Here is a 21,432-nt window from a genome sequence, read left to right as displayed (position 1 = left end):
CTTTCTTATTTCAGACTCGAGCTGCACCCATAAAAAAGGCCAAACTTAAGGGGCCATCTGGTCTTCTTTTTTTATCCTGGCTGGAATCTGTCAGCAGTCTCACCCTTAGATGCAAATACAGTGAAGGGGAAACAAAAAAGCACAGCTTGTTAAACCTTCACACATACTTAAGAGAGCTAGGCTTTGAACTTTGTTCAGTCCCTGTATCATACATACCAACAAAAATAATTGGGAAAACATATTTCCCCCATTGACTTCTATTGAAGCAGAGGCAAATTCTGGTGGTAGACAGACAAAATAAAGTTTTTTTTGCTTTAAAAAATGTGAGTCTCCCATCTGATTCTGGTCTATTGGCATGGATGCTGTATATAAGAGATATGCATGCACTTTAAGAATATTAGATGTGGTGGCCTGTTGCAGCATTTACACAAAATACCAATTTAAATACCACTGTTTTTAATTTCTTTTATAGAATTATTCATCCCAATTCAGGGTGTCAGAGCACTTTACATGTACACATTATATTGACAATCAACTGTACAAGTTTGTAAATTAATGTACAGAATATGAAACATAACACAGTGAGGGTTACAAGGTGCAGGAGTAACACATCTTCCTTTATAGCTTACTCTGATATATTAGAAGGATTACAACGTTAACTGTGAGTAGCAGAAAAGATATGTGTTAAAAGCAGTAACCCACTTACCCATCTACATTAAATAAAAATCTGTTATCTGTATTTTACAAGATATGCTTTGCAGGAGGCACATTAACCCCCTATGCGACTTCAAGTCAAACCCAGAACTAGACAAAACACAGATCTTTCCAGCAAATGATTTAAACCACCAGTTAGCTTACCATTATTACTCCCTCCAATGTACTGGGAACACACACATCTCTGCAGCAGGTGCCTTAACCCCGTAAGATATTTTAAAATTCAGACTTTGCAACCAATTAAGCCGAATGGACTTACTGTCACATTTCCTATTTTGCCAAGTTCTTTGTGGCAGAATTAAAAAATAATATGTATAAGTTCAGGCCCAGATTTTGCGTTGGGGTTGCATCACTTTTCTGGCACAACATTGATGCAAAATCTGTTTTGGGATTTACAGTGCAACACAATTCCTGTTTTCAAGGCCTTGTGTTAACTTGCGTCAGGTGGGCATTGCATGAGTGATGCTTGGGTGTTTCTGTGCATTCACCCATGTATTTTGACACAAACCCATATTTACAAAGACAGATCTGCCCCAAACTGATGAGTCTATCTGAGGCTGGTGTAAGAAGGAGAAATGCCTTTATTTCTGCTCATTATTTCCTCTTTGCGTGTATGCTGTATTCTGCAGCACACAAAGAGGAAATAGCCTCAAATGATAGTTTCTGTGTGGATCTGACAAAAAAAAAAAAAAAACAACAAGGCAGTGCATTGCGCTGCCTTGCACTACCATGCGTCAAGTAAGCATACATGGGTGCTGCACAGGCAATCAGATACATCCACCCATGTATTTTGTGTACAAATACTATACAGTCTTCTTAAGGTAGGCACACTAGCTTTCCTGGGTCAGTTCTCAAGTCCCACTTCCATGTCAAAGGATCCTGGTTATTTCCTATTTATATGTGGCGACATTCCAGTTAGGCCTCACTAGTGAGTTTAAGTCTTCGAAGTTCCATGATGGCTTTGAGAAAGTTAAAGTGCCTCCACTACCATGTCAGTCAGCGAAAGTTGCCCCCTAGGCCTGGTGGTCCAGTATGCAGTCCTACACACTCTTGCTAGAGTGGAGGTTTGGAGTGCCTCAGTGGTGAGCAGAAGTCTGGATGCTACGATAGAGATGGTAGGCGTCCACATGCTTCACCTTGAATCAGACAGGAGGTCTAGGCTCCTCTTAGATTGTTGTGTAGTCGAATCGTTGTTCCCCCTCCAAGCGTAATTGCTTGCTTCTCTTTCACAGCTGCATACTGCTCCAGAGTGACAGCCCTTCTCCTAGCATAAAAGGTTTGCGAAAGCTCATACAGAGAAACGGCCCCTTCAGGTCATGGTATTGCACAGGGAGATACTTCTCTTTGCGACAGAGTAATGCACAGGGCAACAGCCCTCAATCTTCACTGCAGCACCTACCTGAGCCATGGGCAGCAAAAAGGTTTATTGCATTCAGTTTGTGCAATGCAGCCACTAAATGGATGTATCATTATTTCTCCTAATTCACATCAAAGGTTCATTTGTATTCTTTAATTCTTGGTGCATGAGGTTAGAGTGTGGCTGAAAGGCTGAAGCCACATGAAAGTCAAGTGTCAGGTACATCCTACATGTGGCCTAGATTCTTCTTATACATAGTGCAACATTACAGCTTATAAAATCAAACACAAAAGAGAGACTTGCCTAGGATCACACAATTTGGTCAAGCTGGTAATCTGAGATTGATTCCAGGTTTTCTGCTTTCACACTGTTCATTTCAGCCATTAGATGGACATTTCTTTATTTCTCCTGTTTTACATTAAAGGTTAATGTTTCATTCTTGGTACATGAGGTTGGAGAGTGGGTGGCAGGCAAATGTTGCAACTGTGCATATTTCACTTCAAGTAAGAAGTGCCCTGCATAATCCTGCGTTGTCCTCCATGACCAAAATCTTTCATTTTTGTGCAGAAGTATCTAAATTAGTCAAACCACAACGCAAAATGATTTCAAAACATTTGATATTATATGCTTTATTTACCAGTTCCAGTCACTAAATGTTGAAGAGCTGTTTCCCTTGAAAAGAAGAAAAGTTTTTTTTTTAGCTCTGGAAATTTAAGAGCACTGTATATGGCTGTGTTAAACGTTGCCATGTTTTTACCCTGCCAGGGTCTGGGTGGTCTTGTCTTTTGTCATTCTCACACCTCCTTACTGCTGCGATGTTTCAAAGTTTGCAACGTACTGTATTATAACACAATAACACACAGTAGCTTTGTTGCTATGATGCTTTCAGGTCTGGGAAACTGATGTAATTCAGAGTTAAGCTATATAAGAAGTTAAAGATCATGAGTGTTTATTTAGGGCTGGCTCCTTCAGCATGTGGATACTGTTATAGACAAGCCCACAGGTCAGTGTTACTGTAAACAAGTACGTCAAGTAGGCCGATTCCACTGCACCATGTGGGGAGTGTAACATGTCTAGGATATGCAGAGTTCTTATTAGCAAGGCCACTCTAGTGCAGATTCTGATTACTGGCCATGGTTTCTGATGTCTATCGCTGTTCCTACATCTCCCCGCGTCGATCGTTATTCTGTGCAACCTAGCCATACTTCCTGCTGAAGGCAAATATTTTCTTGAAAGTGCGAATTGTGACTGGAATTGCATGTGCCTTTTTTCTTGTGAGTTACCTTTATCACCATTTCCTTCTCATCCTTGGATACTGTGTGGCTCTCACTCTTTTTGATGTGGAGCTGATATCTCTTACTTTTAAATGTATGCTCCATGCTGTGTGTGGATATTCTGATGGTACTGATATCAGGGTGAGCTGCCAGGTTGCTCTGGTGAATGTGCGGGTGGTTTAGATATAGTTGTGCCAACAAAAAGAACATGAGAGACGTCTGCTGCTAAATGTGAAGGTAGCAATTTGGAGGACAGTGTGTAATTTGTCAAAAAAAATAAAAGCAGCGCCTCAAACTTTTTCTTAGGGGCATATTGCTGAAGGCCAAGATTTCCAAAACCTTTTTCTTTTTTTTTTTCTTCAGTACTTTACACTTGCTTCTTCTTTCGGGTTCTTTTTTTCCTCTCACTTTTCTAACTTTATCATTGTTTTCCTATTTCTTTTTCTCCTTTCTGTCTTTCTATCATTTTCTTGGTCAAGGTCTATTGGTGAAAAATGTGCCCCAATCTACTAAAATGAGTGCAGATGGGTAAAGCTGGGTATGAATACTTTACACCGGTGAACATCTCACCTCTGGAGAGCGCAGGTAGCTAAAGCAATCATATCTACAGGGACATGTGCTGCATATGGAATACTACACCTGGTGGGTAGGATGGTGGCATAATAAGTTTGAATAATCCTTGGGTAAAGAAACCTTTATACTGACAAGAGGCAAATTGTTTTATATGTAGCTTACAAAAGCGCAAGTCTTCTGACTAAATCAAGAGAGTTTACATGTATATTCGTAATTTGCTCAAATGTACTCATGATAGACATGCTACACATATATGTGGGGACATAAGATCTGATGTCACTTCCTGTAAAGTCATGGGATGTGATGTCACTTCCTGTGATGCCACGAGCGATGTCACATGCCATAAACTCACGACATGTGATGTCACCTGCATACTGCCTAACTTGGCTTGTCCCCCCACTTCTATTTTTTTAGGACTTGTGCCCTGTCGACATCAGAATGCAGAGTACATAGTAATAAACTGATATACTGCACTAACACCACAGTCTACCATTTCTAAGCAATCAAATATGTTACTATTACCCAAAGTACAGTACTCAGTTTCCCTACCTCAGAAGAATGGAACTCAACCTTTCCAGGATGGTAGCTCATGGCCTCCAGAACATGCATTTGGAAGTGGCAAAGATTTAGCTCATTGTGCATACTCCTGATATAGTGTATATAACATTATTACTTATTGTTTTATTTTAAGCTCAGGAAGCACAGCTGGCATATTTTAGCCACAGTTGAATTTATAGCTAGACTAATAAGGGTTGCTTAAAAACCTCTGTCACAGGTGGAAAAGTTGAAAAGAACAATATAAGTACTCGTCAAAGACTTGTAGTTGTCCTTTAACTCATTTCAAGGGGCTAGCCTTTAACTAGTTTTTATATTCAATATGTATGGTTACGAGTATCTGAGGCAGTAGCACATTACCCCCTGCACTGAATGCAGCAGTTCTGGCATATTAATTAGGCATAATGCCCCCACCACAAATCCCACAACAGATGTAGTACATGATTTTGTAAGTTGAGTTTTTCAACAGGGGACTACTCGCAGATGGAGACTTCTTTTAACATTAGTGACTTCCACAACAATGACAAGACTAAAGATTAGAGACAGATGTTTTTATTTTCATGGGACGCAAACCTTTTAACAGGTGCTCCAGAATGGGAAGGATACCTACAGACTCTTCCTGGTAAATCTGTATAGGCTGCCAACTGTGGAACCTGTCACCTACCACAGAATGCAAGATGTGTGTGGCAAGATAGAAGTGTATCAAGGGTTGGGAGATCCAGGAGTGGGGGTCCCGTATTGTATGCGCATCCTCAAGCACCACATCCCATCTTCACTGCACTAATAAACCTTCCCACTTTTCTATGACCAGGCCATTGCAACCATTTGTTTGGTGTCTGGCTCCCAATGGAACAGGAATAGATCCTTTATGCTTAGCCTACGGGTTAAGTTCACTTTGGACAGCCTTTGGCCGGGAAGAAAGTGTCACCTTTACTAAGACTGTGAGCAATGGCATGACCAGTGCAACACCGGAACAAAGGAGCTATGTTCAGTGCCCATCCACTGTCATTAACTGTGGCAAAAGAGGACAACATTTCTTCAAGTGCTTGACTGGCTAAAAGACAATTTGAGATAAACCTATAAACCAGGATAAAGTTATAGGACATCTGCCATCCCATTGTAACAAACATCTCAGAACAATAAGGGATGATTGCTTCCAAGAGATCAAACAGAATTTTAAGCCTGATTCACTTGAACCTGATGCAACTCACTTCCGAAATTCAAATCTTCCAGCATTCTGAATGACTGGTTTAGTTCTCCTATCACAACAGCTACTATGTCCAGGGTACAAGCCTCCATTGAGCCTCAAGAATAACTTACCGATTTGGATGCTTGCCACCAAAACATACAGTGGTCTGAAGACCACAAGTTTCATTCTAGACTTGCGGCAGATGCCCTTAAGGTCAGCAAGGGATCCCTGGTAGAAATGTACCTTCCACAAAAGCAGACCCCAATATCAGTGTTTCAGTATGATTGTATTACTGACAAAGCCTGCTGCGTGTTTTGTTACTAAACGCCTTTTTGTCCGCAGCACCAATGATAGAGCTGTACTGTGATGCACCTGTCAGCTAGCTTAGTGGATTAACGTGACTGTAGTAAAGATTAGTTTTTCTTTCTCCATTAGGGTAAAGTAGATACTAAGGCCCTCCACCAGCTGTCACAAGCAGAGGTTTTCTACTTTCTTCACAGTGCTGTTTGAGCTTTGCAATCAGTTTCACAAAAAGCCTGCACGTCACAAACAATCAAATTATTCTGAGCACAATATTCCACAAACAGTGCTAGTTTTCTTGTATTTCAGCATAAAGTGATTAATTCAGATTAAAAGCTCAATTTTAATTTTGCCTGAACTGCAAATGCAGCCAATGCCTCATGCTTCAGAACCGGTTTGGGGTGGTCCTACTTTCAAATGTCTTTCTAGGATGCTCTCCACACACAGACATTGTTTAGTGATGCCTCACAGTAGGGCAAGTCTCCTGCCTGAAGCACCCACAACAAAGGCATCAAGAGGTGTGAGGGCTGTGCACTGAAGTATGATCAAGGTAGACAAAATGCTTGGCCTCACCTAAAGTGCTACATTCAACCTGCAGCTCCACCCCTTCCCACCCATACCATCTACAAATGGCAGTGCTTCAGAAAATCTCATCATCAGCCATCTGCTAAATCATCTTCATTTAGATGGTAAAGGGGGTGCGTCCATTTCACCATCCTCATACTCACACCAGTGTTTGCATCTCTCGCCCTGCAGCCACTTGAAAGCACACAAAACACTTCCATTGTCTAGGAAGCTGCCCTCACCTTCCATCTTGCGTGAGTACAAACCAGAAGCATTCAAATGGCTCCCACTCTGTTTTTTAATTAATATTGCGAGCCAAAACTGATTGTCAACACTAGAAAACATACACTGCAGCATTTGCATAATCTTCTTTTCAATGAGTACATTATCTCTCATGCATTTTCTCACACTGCTACGATCTCAGGCCTCAAAAAATAATAAAAATGTCACTAGAACTGAAAGTCGAGTAGCTTGAGTAATCTACTTGACCTAACTAATGTACTTGACCGGGAAACAGTTCTCAAATTGCGTGATCCTAGGCAAATATTGTATTTTACAGTCGTCTTTTTCTTCATTCTCACACACAAGTACACGTTCCAATATGTGAGTTCAGCATTTCTGCTTTAAAAAAATCCTCTTTTGTGTGATTAAATACACTAAATGTTTGCTCCATGTATAACAAATCTAGCCCACATTTAGGGTACACATGATCTATGCATGACTTGCCTCTTAGTTTACTAATAGCTTTGCAATCAGGTCAGGAGTGTTTCTCTGTTTATGTTTAAAAATGCACTTTTAATAAATATATTACTGAAGCATGATGTGGTAGCGCACTGTCATTTACGGACAGTAAATTTCCAAGAAATGTCCAGAAAACTTCCCACTAACTTGCAGCTTTACTGATAAAACGATATAGTCTATTATCAATAATCAGTGAAAAGTAGGGTTCAGAAAACATTTATCATTTGCACACCACCAAGTAAAGTGTTTTGGCTTTTTTATCCTATTAAAATATTTTTTTCACCACACAGAAGTTCAAAAATGGTCTTTCACAGCTACTGAAATATATTTTGAAATGTTTGTAAAGTTGACTTAGTTATATAAATGTTGTGTGTTAGGAAAAAAGTGATACCAAAAGCCTTCCATTTCACATAGGTCAGACAGTTCTCCTTAAAAAATCCTGGAACTCTGCAGTCACAAGGAAAAGTATTTGCACTGCAAGAAGACAAACTGGCTTTTGACCTCTGTCTCTGAACACAGAGCAAATGTGACAAGAATAAGATTTAAAGGCATCTTAATTGCTAATTCGGTTTCTGACTCAACAGAACACCTGTTCTTTATCACTCACCAGAAGCTCAACCTCATAAAATAAACCTCGCTATAGTGAGTGGTCAAGTAGATTTTGAGCCCTGGATCTTGAATTTACTGCTTCCTCTGAGCACAGTCTTAAGCTCTAGATATTTCATGACATATTCATCCAGCCATTATTTTTTACTTTCATCCCTTGAGCTGATCAACTAACCTAGCTGGAACAGTGGTCTAGCACTAGCCTAGCAGTGAACAAATGGTTTTCCTGATTATAGTGCTAAACAAAAAATACCTAATATAGCACAATCTTCACAAGTAAATAATGTTGTTTCTGTCTACATCCTTGCATACTCAAACTGCATGCAGTCTGAAAACTATTCTCTACATTTCAGAAATCTGGCATGAAAAACTGACTTTTAATCAAAACTTCTGATTGGCACTGCTCCTTTTTTTCTCTTTCAAATGTACCTCTCCTTCTCTTCCATCCTCTGCAAGCCTCCTTCTCTCTAAGCACAACCTACTCTGACACATGCGTGTTATCCTTTTTAGGTCGAGCCTCCAAGACCTCTTGTATATACTTTAGTATATACTTCTTTGTAGACTTCAATTCCGCCCACTGCTTCTCATTAGTTTATGTCACTGTCCTTTAAAAATCCTTGCTTCGAACTAGCTAACTTTTCCTATTTGTCCCACTTTCTCCTCCTTTGTCTACTACCACGGAGCATGCCCCTGGTACTTGTAGCCTTCCACTCGTCCCATTATAGTATCTTTATCAGGGACTTTTTTTTCCCTGTTGCTCCAAGTGCTTTTGAGCCAGAGGCAACGTTGGTATCTCCTCCAAGCTTGTTGTCGATCCCCTGCCTGCAGAGTTAATTATATTCCTAAATCACTTCATCTGCCTGTGCCATTCCTCCCCAGGCCCAACACCTCCCACACTTCGCTGCTGGCATTTCATTACATCCTACATCTCCCCATGACTAGCCCCTCAACCACCTTTGCTCCTCGCTGCTCATTTTTTTTTTAGCTTTTGGATGAAAACACACACAGTTGTTGGCCTTTTAATTAGCTTTTTTTAAATAAACATTTAAACATTTTATAAAAGCAATTCAGACAAAAACACACACACACACACACAACATGAGCATGGAGTCAGGATCCCAGCAAAACAAAAAACAAAAATGTTTTCAAAGTTAGCATTGGGAGAGCACTTTCTGGTCACAAAACAAAAATAAAGTTGATTAGAAAAGCAAATGGCATTTTGTTTAGTGACCAGAAAGCGCTCACCGAACGCAAACTTTGACAAAGGTTTTGTTTTCGTGGGACTCCGAGTCGGTGCTCCTGCCCTGTAAGTGTGTTTCGGTTCGAACTGCTTCCTGGCTAAAAAGAACTCACTCACTTTGAGCTTTTTTTCTGAAATCTTTGCATGCCTCTTTCAATGTGCCCCCATCCAATATGTGCGTTGTACCCCGTAAAACATAAACCTGTGTGGTTTGTTGCCTTTACAATGCATTTATTTATTTATTTCTGACACAAAAAATGTGAGCTTTCAAAACTGTTTTCTTTTTGCTGGACCTCGATCACAGCAAATTGAAAACGTTTTGGAAAACTCACATCGGGTGCGTATTTTTCATTTAGAAAGGAAAGAGCTTTGTAAAGGCTCCAGAACATATGGCTTGCCAATAGAAAACACGCAAACAGCAAGGATTGCTGTTTTATCTATAAATTGTAAATAAAACACGATTCTTTCAAATAGCCTCAAACGCTGCTTTGCAATTACAATTGTAAGTAAACAAAATCGTTTTTCTTGCTTCACTGTTGGGACAAAGCAAGGGATCTCATTTTAAATTTGTTTGTTGTTAGGGAAGGTTTATGTTTTTCTTTTTAAAAGAACATATAACCAAGTAGTTAATATGCATTTTGGTGGAAAACAAATGTTTAGTTTGGAAACACATGTTGTTTCTGGCAGTGATTACTATCTTGGATGCTTTCAGCGTTTACAACCTTTCACTGGATAAGACTAATTACTGGTGCATGTGGGACATAGACTCAGAATATTTTGCCTCCTTTGCCTCCTCACAGCAGGGCTGTCTCCAAAATATTTATAAAGAAGTGTTAACGCTTTAATTAAAAGTGGGCTTAGCATAGACAAAAGCTTGCTGGGTCAGAAAGGTCGCCTGCAGCCTCCTCCTCTACCTCCCTTCAGTCATTTCCAAAACATAACACCTATCCTTTACAAAGTGTCATCTGCACCTACTAAACTACTATGTTGCCTTTGTTTTTCATTCAAATCTGTGCGGTCACAGCACTGTTTTCAGTAAACAGTGATTATTTAATCTATGAGGTAGTCTTAATTTTCTCTCTTTAAACACTCAAGCACTCCTGCTGTCACTCTTGGTTTGACATTGCCTCTTCCCCCAAGGCGCATAATCACCCTGTCACAACATCCAACATGCATCAATTATTTAGCAAAACATTAAGGGCTATTTTTAATATTTCTACTCCTAGCCTTTCCCCAGCATTTCTGTTAGTCAGCCGGCAGCTCTGATGGTGGGGCGGTGAAAGTGGTATTCCATTGTAATTAGCATGGCTGATTTAAATTAGGATGCTAAATGGCAATATTTTAATTTTTTGCTGTAGATGGAGAAAAAAGTTAAATGGGAGTGCTTTAGTTATATGCCGGGCCACAAGAATTATGTGGCATAGAGGACCAAATTATGTGGCAGGGTTGACCAATTTATGTGGCAAGAAAAGTCCAGTTATGCATTTACAACACCAATAGCTCCAACTCTCGCAAATGCGAGACCTATTGCATTGCAAATGCTTGTTATTATTGTATTCCTGTAAATTGCCCACAACTACTTTCCAACAGCACAATTTCTCCTTCTCTCCTACTTTCTCTGAAAGGCATACCTATGCAGCCTAACAATAGATACTATCCTCCAACACAGCAATTAATCCCACCAACCACATGCATTAGCTCACAACTCACATATCCCACACTAATGATCACAACTTAACCCTATTAAGTTAGTGCACCATAAAGAAACTGGAATTACTACTTGGGATGGTTTATTTGAGTGCACAAGAATAATCCCAATCACTAACAGTAATCAATAACACTGAACTAATGACTAACCTTGGGTTCTGAAGCAGCGTATTGCCCGGTGTAAAACACTTCAATGCTTCGTCAGGGGTTAGTAAGCGCTGTATATATGCAATTACAATACAATACAAGATATTCAGGCCTTTCCCCTTCCAGTTTCAGAACACTGAGTAACACCTGTTATTTACAGTGAATAGAATGCCATAAATATGGTATGAAGCAGAATATAAAAAATACACAAGATAATTGTGAGTCAGCAAAATGTTTCACTTCCAGTGGAAGCCACGAGCCCAGCCAGAGAACAACTACAGAAAAAATAGATACATTGCCCTTTGTACCCAAGAGTTTGGACAAGACTCAAAGGATTGCACATAAACCTGCATTGCTGAGAAGAGATGGTTGTATACAGCTCTCTGTGCCAAGAGCTTGTCCTGTTCAGTGCTGCCATAAGTACCACTAGAAACAGGGTGGAATGCCACCTAGGATGGGTACTGGTATCACTGCCCTGCCCAAGACAAAGATGAGTGTTGTTTATAGTAGAACTCTCATTCTTTACAGAATAGAAGTAAATATCCCTTTGTGGTAGTAAATGTCAGGATAAAGTCAAAGAAACCTAAGTAGTTATCTAGTTTTGTACAGTGCCTTGCCAGAAATATTCTCCCTCACTTCCCAAGACCAATGTTCTGTGTGCCTTGAAGGTTGACTCATCATTCCACCCCTCTCCCCAACTCCTCAGATAAGCATGTTCCCCTTCTGTGTGGTATTGAATTCTGCCTAAAAACATGCATTGGTGTGTCCAGCAAAATAACTCTGAAATTGTACAGATGAACTTAAGAATGTTTGCCTGCAGATTTAAACCAGATTTAAACCCCCCTCCCAGAATAATGGGAAGCAATGATTCTCTCTCCAAGTCCATCACAGAAATCCTTTGAAATATGTATTGTGTGCTGTCACAACAGGCATGGGTCCTGAATTCTCCAGACCAGGAAACATTCACAGTCAACATTTGGGTAAAACAAAGTACACTGACAGACGCTTAAGTAAAAAAGAAGCTCAACATATAAGCTTGATATTTACCAGCAAATGGCACTGTAGCGATATAACCAACACTATGCAATTCAAAAGAATTATATATAGAATAACAGTTCACATACCGGTATTCAGAACTCTTCTAAAACCAGCCTCAACACAACAACAACCTCCATGAATAAATCTCCAACTTCAAGGCCTGGCTCAACACTTGAACAAATACCCTGGCTCGTCTCAATGCCACAAAAATAAGACTGCAAACAAGCTAGTACATGGACAAACTCAGGCTCACCAAACACGACTTCAAGCAACTTGAACGCAGATGGAGACAAAGTCAGAATGACACTAGCAACAGCACCCAAATATCTGCCCTCAGATGCTACCATATGCAATTCAGAGCCATTGTGCACTTTGCATTCACAAATAGCATCAGAAACAGCACCAACCGTCCCAATGAAATCTTTACTAAGGTGGGAGACTTGACCTCTCCGGCAGCAAGCTCCTCAAGAGTACCCCCTTACAGGATCTCTGCACCTTTTCTTCAGCAACAAGTTCAAAAACATCTACAAAAAATCCAGACTCCACTCAGACCCTTCCAGCCTAACTCTACCAACACCCACTAGGCTACCTGGCCCACAATCACCACTCAAGACACTCCCCACAATGGCCATCCAATCCATACACTCCAGAGCATGCTGGAGCCCTGTCCTCAACACACCTTCCGCAAAGGGCTGGATCACATCAGTGCATCCCTCACCCCAATCCTGAACAACTCGGACATAACAGTCACTATCCAGATATCTGGAAACACTAAACAATAGTTCCATTCCTCGAGAAACTCTCAGCAGAAATGAAGACACTAGCCAACTACCGGCCTACCTCCCTGCTACCTAACTTAGAAAAAGTAATTGAAAAGGTGATAAAGGAACACCTAGCCACCCACCTCACTGAAAACCACTTCCTCTACACGACTCAATTGAGGTCCAACCACATTGTACAGAGACCACCCTCATCTACACCACGGACGATCATGGACAGAGGTGAAACTGCAGACTTCATCCTACTAGCACTTTCTGGAGCCTTTGACAACTCCAACCACATTCTTATTCAACTACTGCACGAAGCCGGCATTCAAGATCCTGAACTTCGCTAGAATTGAGCCTTCCGGACAGGCTGAACCCAGTTGGTCAGCCTGGCCCACTTCACTTCGGACGCCATTAACTTCATCTGTGGAGTTACACAAGGACCTTCACCCAGCCCCACTCCGTGAAACGTCTGCAAGTCCCTACACGTCAGCATCATCTGCGCCCACAGAATCACAATCATATCCTACGCTGTTGACACCCAGCTCATACTCTCTGTCTCCAACAAGACGCCAGTATCTTCGCCTGCATGACAGAAGCTCAACACAGCCAATACATAAGTAGTTATCTTTGGCAAAGGTACCTCGCTCTGGGACTCCACCTGGTGGCCTGTTGAACTCTGACTCACACTCCTCCTGTCAACCCAAGCAACGAACCTCAGAAAAGTAACTGACAACCAACTTACCATTACCGACCAGGCGAGTGCAGTCTCCATATTCTGCTTCTATAAACTCAAGATGCTCAAAAAAGATCTTCAAATGGCTCCCAACCAACACTCGCAGAACCGTCATCGCCACCAAGCTGGACTACTGCAACACACTCTATGTTGGAATTAACACTCAACTGACCAGAAAACTTCAGACCATACAAAACTGAGTGGTCAAGCTCACCCTGAACCTTCCACCCATCCACCCTCACATCATCCCACACCTCAAAAAGCTCCACTGGCTCCCAATCCACAAATGAGCACTCCTCAAACACACATACAAAACATTAGCCTCATGTTCCTCAAAAACTGCATAAACTTCCACATGCCTATCAGACACTTCAGTTCAGCTGGACTACTACTCGCGCACACGTAACCACATACCCAGATCAAGCATGCATGCCTTCTCCTAATACCTGAGACACCAGCCCGCATATCAGAGACATAGTCTCAGTTTTTGAATTCTGCAAGAAACTTAAGACCCGGCTCTTTATTTGGCCCCTACCCTGGATCAGCACATAAAGCTACACATAACATAACAAGTTGTAAAAACAGTGCAATTAGTCTATCGGTGCAAATCTGGCTCATTCTGGAACACGTGGGAGAGTAGGGGCCTCGAGAATGCTGTACTAGGCGGAAGGCGCTGTGACAGTTAGCTTGCAACGTGGTTGTTTCTTCCAGTCTCTAAAATTGACTGCCACTTGTGGCCATAAAATATGTTCGTTTCTAAAATGGAGAGAACCACAAGCTAAAAACATAACTTGAAAGGTATGCATATACTTTATTAAGATAATCGAGACGGGTGTCTTGCCAAATAGAAATCTTCAAAGAGAAGTTAAGAACACTAACTGGGAAAGTAACAGACATCGTAATATACAACACATCTGCCAGCACGTGGAAGTAGAAAAGGGGCACGCTAAAAATAGTCTATCAGAAGCGAGGGACTGTCTTACACAAACTAGAAATGTTTTCCAATTGTGTTTTTTTATTATTTTTTGTTAACAGGGCGGCATTCTGATGTATTAAAGACGCTTACGCCATATCTATGATCCAAGCAGCTTAATTATATGACTTATCAACAGGCAAAACCCTTATTCCGCATTTGGACGCAACACGCATGCCATCCCATATCAAAACAACTCCCAGACTTTATCAAACACTTCCTAGAGCTGACTGCAATGTGAGTGGTAGGAGGCTCCTCATTACCTACTGCCACACACTAGGCATAGACACCTGCCTGGCGATGGCTTCTTCCGCACTCCTTGCGCGTATACGCCTTACGAGCAGCTCCCACTGACCTCACCCTGTTACTGTGTCATCTCCTACTCCTGTGCTACATCGGACTCCCCTACAGTGCGCTGTCTGGTGCATATATTTGCTAGCGGATAATTCACCGCGCTGGACAGTACCGAAGAAAACATGATCTCCCCGGGATGGACTGTCGCAGCACTCCCTTCGTAAACAGCAACAACAAGACGATTGTGCGACGTCTTACCAAACACAAGCACAAAGTTCAGTCACCCAAGCAATTTTGAAAAATGACAGCCCACGCCAACCCGGAAGCGATGGATCAGCCGCACGAAAATTCAACTATTTTTTACTTAGTGAGGCTGCGCGCAAAAATTGTCACGGGGAAGAATTGGCAGCTTCCGGGTCAACCAGGGGTAAATTCCCAGGGGATGTGTCGCCCTTCCGGAATAGATCTTTCTCTTTCTAACCAATTACAGCTTTCTCCGAGGCTGCGTGGCTTTCAAGCCTCTTAGTATGGTTCTTTTAGCTGCCAGTAAAAGAAAACCATCTTTCCGATTGGTTGTCCCTGGTTTTTAGTGTTTGAAGTAGTTCAGCATCAAAATCAAGGTAGAGTCAAAGGCAGTTGGATTTGAAAACCTTTTTTCTTAAGACCCAAGGTAAGTTTCAAGCGGAGGACAACACTTCTGGTTCGTGAGGGTGAATAGTTCCGTCAGTTTCATAGCAACAGTACTCAGGGTGAAAAGATTTTCAAAACCACAAACAGAAACCTCTCACAGACATTCAAGTAGGGCTACACGGTGTCAACGTCCACTAACACAGAAAGACTACACTGAGAGTATGTCAGCAGGGTTTGAGGAAAGCTGTCAACGTGATCCTTGTAAAATGTGGGTTATTTGTGCATTCCTAGTTTTTCCTTGTATTCTGGGATTTGTTGTCTCGTTTTATAATAGTAAAACAAAACTAGAATTACAAGAATACAAGAGATGAAGTTGAAGAAAGGTGGTGGAGAAATGCTTATGCGTGCCAAAAGAATACACCAGATTCAATTGGGAAAACCTTGGTTAAATGCTTTATCATTGTCAAATAATGTACTGTTGATCTTTGTTTATAAATCAAAAGTATAAGTATCCCTGATTATTGCACACTGTTTATATAGCATTTTAGTGCATTCAGCTTTGCTTCTGTTGTGCTGTGAAGGAGAATCATCTGGCCCTATGTACAAGCTTCCGATAACTCGACTACCTTCTTTTGAAGGGAGTGCCTTTGTGAAAGACCTGAGAGGTACAAAATAGTTTTTTTCATTCTCGTGTGGAATTGTCACATATGATACACTAATGTTAAATTCTTCCACGATGAAGAACCATCAGCTGCCTAAAATGCTTTTGGGCAATGCATAATGTTTTAGCTATGCTAAACACCGAAATTCAGATCATGGAAAGAAAATTCCATTTATTGGACGCCCCAATTTTAAAAACGAGAATAAAAGGCCCCAGAACGTAAAGCAGCAAAACCTCAACCGGATGATATACTTTTACCTGGACCTAAGAAACTCAAGAGGTCAGTCTGAGTGCCAGTGAGGTGAGGCAGCGCAGCAGTTGCACACTTACATCAGTTTCTTCTGTCCTGCATGTGAAGTAACCACAGAGGACTGGTTCAAATGTGAGTAGGCACATCATTTTAACTCTAACGTGCAAGTGTACCAGTTCTTTCTCTAGGACCGGCACACGCCTTGTTTAATGAAACGCATTGAGATTCTGTGAAAGATGTCGAAAAACAGTCACTATCCAGGAAATTCGGTGCAATAATCCTAACTATGATTAAACGTTGAATGCTCATTTTTGGGCAGTTTCTAGGCTCCATAGGCAAATGCAGCCTATGCTCACAAGATCCGGCTCTTCAATGTTTGTCGTCTGGCATCTCTTGCTGCCTCAGTTCAAGTCGACATGACATTATGTTGCCAGTTCTGGGCTTTCATGTGGAAACCGAATGCTTTCTGGAAGTTGTAGTCTGTGTTTTCTTCCACTGAACCAAAGAGACTAGGGCAATTATTTGTAACAGCAAAGTCTAGGGGCCTTATTACGGCCATGGCAGCCGGCGGTAACACCTGCGGCAGCCGGCTATGCACCGGCAGTGTATTATGACCGTGGTGCATTAGCCACGGCCATACCGCCGGCCCCTCCAACTGACCTCCAGGCTTTCGCCAGGCGGTTATAATCCCCAGGGCAGTGGTCCATGGCGGTAAACACCACCATGGAAAGGCTGGCGGTAAGGGGGACTCGGGGTGCCCCTGTCCCCTGCACTGCCCATGCACTAGGACTGAAAACGTGTTTTTTTAAAACCTGGATTCAGATGACAACTGTTTTCTCGTACTTCGCTCTGCTCTGCTTGTATTGTAGCCTGCAGCTGCAGTATACAGTGAAGCCTGAGGCGAGAGGAGCGTAGGCTCCTGCTACAGGTGTCCTCCTCTCATAATTTGATGTGACGTGCGCATAATGTGCTCAGGCAAAAACCTGTAGACAGAAATGACATGAGAAAAAGCCAACAAACTGACAGATTGGCTTAGATTTAAAAGTGCAACAGAAGGTCCTAGGTGTAGGAGAATTGGATGGGGAAAAGCAGCTGTTATAGTGCATTTGATATAGCTGGTCCATGATTGCTGAAAATGTGATCATGGTATCCGAATCTTTAGACGCAGGTGCTGATCCCACTATTGGTTAGCAAAAGATCTACATACTCCCCAGACGCTTTTGACTGGCTCACCCACAGGTGACTTTTCACATTTGAATTAACATCTGAATTTTAACCATCACAGTCATGCACGCATTATTAATACATTTGAGTGCCACAGAAGAGAACACTTTGTGGCTAGATAATCACCACAGGCCAGGTACTGAACTGAAAACCCTTTTCTACCTATCACCCAAAAGGCTTTCTTGCATGTATACACTATACTGCCCCCGCAAGGGCTGGTCTCACACCATGGCTTTGGATGAATAAATTTTTTTTTTTTTATTGGACACACTGATCCTTCTCCCGGCCCCACCCCCATTGGTGAGCAGTAAAAGAGAAATTGTGTTGCAATATTGTGCGGGCCCTTACCTCCCTGTAATTATATGTGCACCACTCTTTGCCAGCAATGTTTTTCCTAGACACTTGGATCTTAAAGCATTTACAATTATTCTTGAACCAGAACAATACACTTTTGAGAAATATACTCCCTTAAATAGCTGGTCACCTAGTTCATTGACTGGTTGCTAATCTGGCATGGGCTCTGAAATCTCCTTATGGTTGGTGATGGACCCACAACATCAGAAGGCCCATTGGTACCTCACTTGTATGGGTAGGCCTAATGTCCATGATGAGCAATGGCCCAAAGCGCAACATGGAAACATCACATTTTTCCACTCAAAGGTAACCCTTTTTTTTTTTTTTGCAAAGTGGGTAGCTGTGGATTTTGTGCCCTAGCTCAGCTGGCACCTAGGGAAACCTAGCAAACCTGTACATTTTTGAAAACTAGATACCTGGGTGGAAACCAGAATGGGGTCTCTTGCGTGGCCTTCACCAGGTTGTTTACCCAGAATTTGTTGCAGACATCAAACTTTGACTAAAAAACACATTTTCCTCACTTTCCTAATGATGGAAAGTTCTGGAATCTGCAGGGAGCCACAAACTTCCTTCCACCCAAAATTCCCCTACGTAGTCTTATAAAAATGGTACCTCACTTTGTTTTGCAGTTCCTACTCCGATTATAGGATTGAATGTTTAGGATGGCAGAACGACAAAGTGTGGGAGACTGAGTTAATCCACACCATAAGTGACTGTTGGCCTAACTCCTGCCTCACTCACAGTGCCTCACCCGAACCTTCAAACCCACTGGGGTGAAAGGTGATTATGGCAGCCTGAACATGACACTCACCAGAGAAGCTGTGGTGACAGATCATACCCCTTTTGGATTTTTACTCATGTATGCCAAGGTGAGACACAGAAGATGCAAGTTATGTTTTCAATACATTTATTGAAACAGTCGCAGTCTGGCATATAAAGAGTGAGCTGCGATAATTAGGCAGATGAAACAAGTCAAAGTAAACAGGATTACAAACATGGTAAAGATGATAAACAATCCAACCATGGTGTATGTAGTTCTAGATGTTCTAGAGGTTCCTACCTAACCCTGTGTCTGCCCTGTGAGCATATCGGGTGTACCTTTCTACCTGTCCTGATCTTAAGGATTAGCCCTAACCGGATACCTAGAGACAGGGTCAGGAGTCGGTGTACGGCGTAGATGGCAGTCCTCTCAGGAGTCTGGTAGATCAGTGCCAGCTGAACTGCATGTTCAACAGCATGCATTGCAGCTCAACTAGTATATTGTGTACAGTGTTCTTAGCCTTGGACAGAAAGTACTGATTACATATTGTGCAAAGGCTAACTAAGCAAGCAGCTCATTCCTCATATTCCTAGAATAAAAGCAAGATGATAAAAATGCTAACAAATCATTGCTAAAGGCAGCCTCAATAAAACAAATACAATATAAACTGTAAAACAAAGCTAAAACACAGGTGACCCTTTCAGGCCCTAGAGGTCCTCACAACAATTTATGTGGGTAGGCCTAGTGCCCATGACAGGAAACGGCCTGTAATACAACATAGAAACATCAAATTTTTCCACTCAAAATGGACCAATTTTTTGTAAAGTGGGACCTGTTGATTTTGAGCCCTAGCTCAGCTGGCACATAGGGAAACCTAGCAAACCTGTACATTTTTTTAAAACTGCCCACCTGTGAGAATCCAGGGTGGGGCAAGTTGTGTGGCTCTCATCAGGTTGATTTACCCAGAATCCTTTGCAAACTTCAAGCTTCGACTAAAACATTTTCCTTACATTTCTATGATGGAAAGTTCAGGAATTTGCAGGGAGTCACAAACTTCCTTCTACCCATCATTCCCCTAAGTAGTCTGATAAAAATGGTACATCACGTATGGGTAGGTCTAGTGTCAGTGACAGGAAACAACTCAAAACACAACATGGAATAATCCCATTGCTCCACTCAAAACTGACCCATGTTTGCAAACTGCGTAGAAGTGGATTTGGGCCCTAACGCAGGCAGTAACTAGGGAAACCTAGCAAACCTGCACATTTTAAAAAACTAGGCAACTAGGGCAGTCCAGGGTGGTTTGCCTTGCATAGAACCTGTTAGTTTTTATTTACCCACAACACTATGCAGTCCTCAAACCTTGCCTGAAATGATGCATTTTCCTTACATTTCTGTGATGGAAACTTTAGGAATCCACAAAATTCCTATCACTCAGCATTGCCCCACTTGTACCGCTAAAAACACTGTGCCACTTGTTGGGCTGGGCCTAGTGCCTGCAACAGGAACAGATCAAACCAAGGTCAATGGGAGCCATTGCATTTGTACTCCGATTGACTTCAGTTTTATCGGTTCCTGTTGCAGGCACTAGGCTCAACCACACAAGTGATGCAGGGTTTTTATCGGCACAAGTGGGGCAATGCTGGGTGGTAGTAATTTTGTGGGTTCTTGCAGATTCTAGAAGTTTCCAACACAGAAATGTAAAGAAATGCATGATTTCAGACAAAGTTTGACGTGTGCATGGCATTGTGGGTAAGAAAATCTTGTGCGATTCATGCAGAGCACACCACTCTGGAATCCCCTGGTTGTCTACTTTTCAGAAATATCTGTGCTTGGTAGGTTCCCATGGGTGGCAGCTGAACATGGCCCCAAATTACTCAGCTGCTCCTATTGCTCTTCTCTCCATGTAGCACTTTAGGGCCTTTTGTGTCAAGGTGTCTTAGCCCACCTACACAAGTGAGGTACCATTTTTATCGGGGGACTTGGGGGAATGTGTGTAGTAGGTAATTTGTGACTCACAGCATATTCCAGAAGTTTTCCTCCCAGAAATGTGAGAAAAATGTGTTTTTTCACTTAAAAGTTGAGGTTTGTGGACATTGTAGGTAAGAAAATGGTGTGCGATGCATGCAATGTTCACCACCCTGGACTCCCCCTGATGCCTAGTTTTCCGAACTGTCTGGGTCTGGTAGGTGTTTCCTAGAGTGCTGTTCACCATTGCAAGTGGGACAATATTGGGAGTTAGCCACACTCTCCTGGCCCATATGTAAAAACAACATCCAAAAGAATCAAATGTCCTCTTTTTTGCTATTGGGATGGGATGCTTTAGTCCGCAGGGGAGCAGAAAGACTGTTGAGGGTTTAGGGGTATGGGTGGGGCCTGCGGTTTGGATGGGCTTGACCCAACCAATTATTTTCTTTAAAGTATACATTCCTGCCATACAGTGTTAGTTTTGCCATTATGGGGGTAATTAACCCCATCTGCCCCCCTGGGGGCAGCAGACAGATTGTTGGCCCATTTACTTGGGAGGGGGGGGGGGGTGCATGTTCATGCCCATGCTAGGCATCCCCCAACCCTATATTTAAAAAAAAAAGAAATCTCTGTGGTCTTTTGGGGTTTTTGCAACTCCGGGCGGGGGCAGATGGGGATAATTACTGCCATCTGCATCCCGGGGTGGTTGGGAGGGGGACAGGGGGGCAGACAGGCTGTTGTCCCATTAAATTGTAGTAGGGGATAGCTATGTCCATTCTGGGAAGCCTCTCTCTCTCTCTCTCTCTCTCTATA

At 42.1% G+C, this 21,432-nt stretch overlaps 2 protein-coding genes across 3 annotated transcripts in view; one reads left to right on the top strand and one right to left on the bottom strand.

Annotated features, from left to right (window-relative positions):
* Positions 1 to 15,161, bottom strand: part of APEH (acylaminoacyl-peptide hydrolase) — a 278,020-nt gene extending 262,859 nt beyond the window's left edge. The window contains exon 1 of one of the 2 annotated variants that reach the window (XM_069206858.1): positions 15,031 to 15,161. The gene's annotated coding sequence lies outside the window, so the exon portion shown is untranslated. Of the gene's footprint in view, positions 1 to 14,944 lie in introns of both variants that reach the window. The other variant, XM_069206859.1, reaches the window with a different exon arrangement.
* An 89-nt stretch (positions 15,162 to 15,250) lies between these two features.
* NICN1 (nicolin 1, tubulin polyglutamylase complex subunit) overlaps positions 15,251 to 21,432 on the top strand; it is a 45,525-nt gene continuing 39,343 nt past the window's right edge. The window contains exon 1 of the mRNA XM_069206861.1: positions 15,251 to 15,442. The gene's annotated coding sequence lies outside the window, so the exon portion shown is untranslated. The remainder of the gene's footprint in view (positions 15,443 to 21,432) is intronic.

This window comes from Pleurodeles waltl, chromosome 9 (assembly GCF_031143425.1).
Source record: "Pleurodeles waltl isolate 20211129_DDA chromosome 9, aPleWal1.hap1.20221129, whole genome shotgun sequence".
Lineage (NCBI taxonomy): Eukaryota > Metazoa > Chordata > Amphibia > Caudata > Salamandridae > Pleurodeles > Pleurodeles waltl.
The sequence above is the reverse complement of the archived record's forward strand: the minus strand, read 5'-3'. Positions and strand labels throughout refer to the sequence as shown.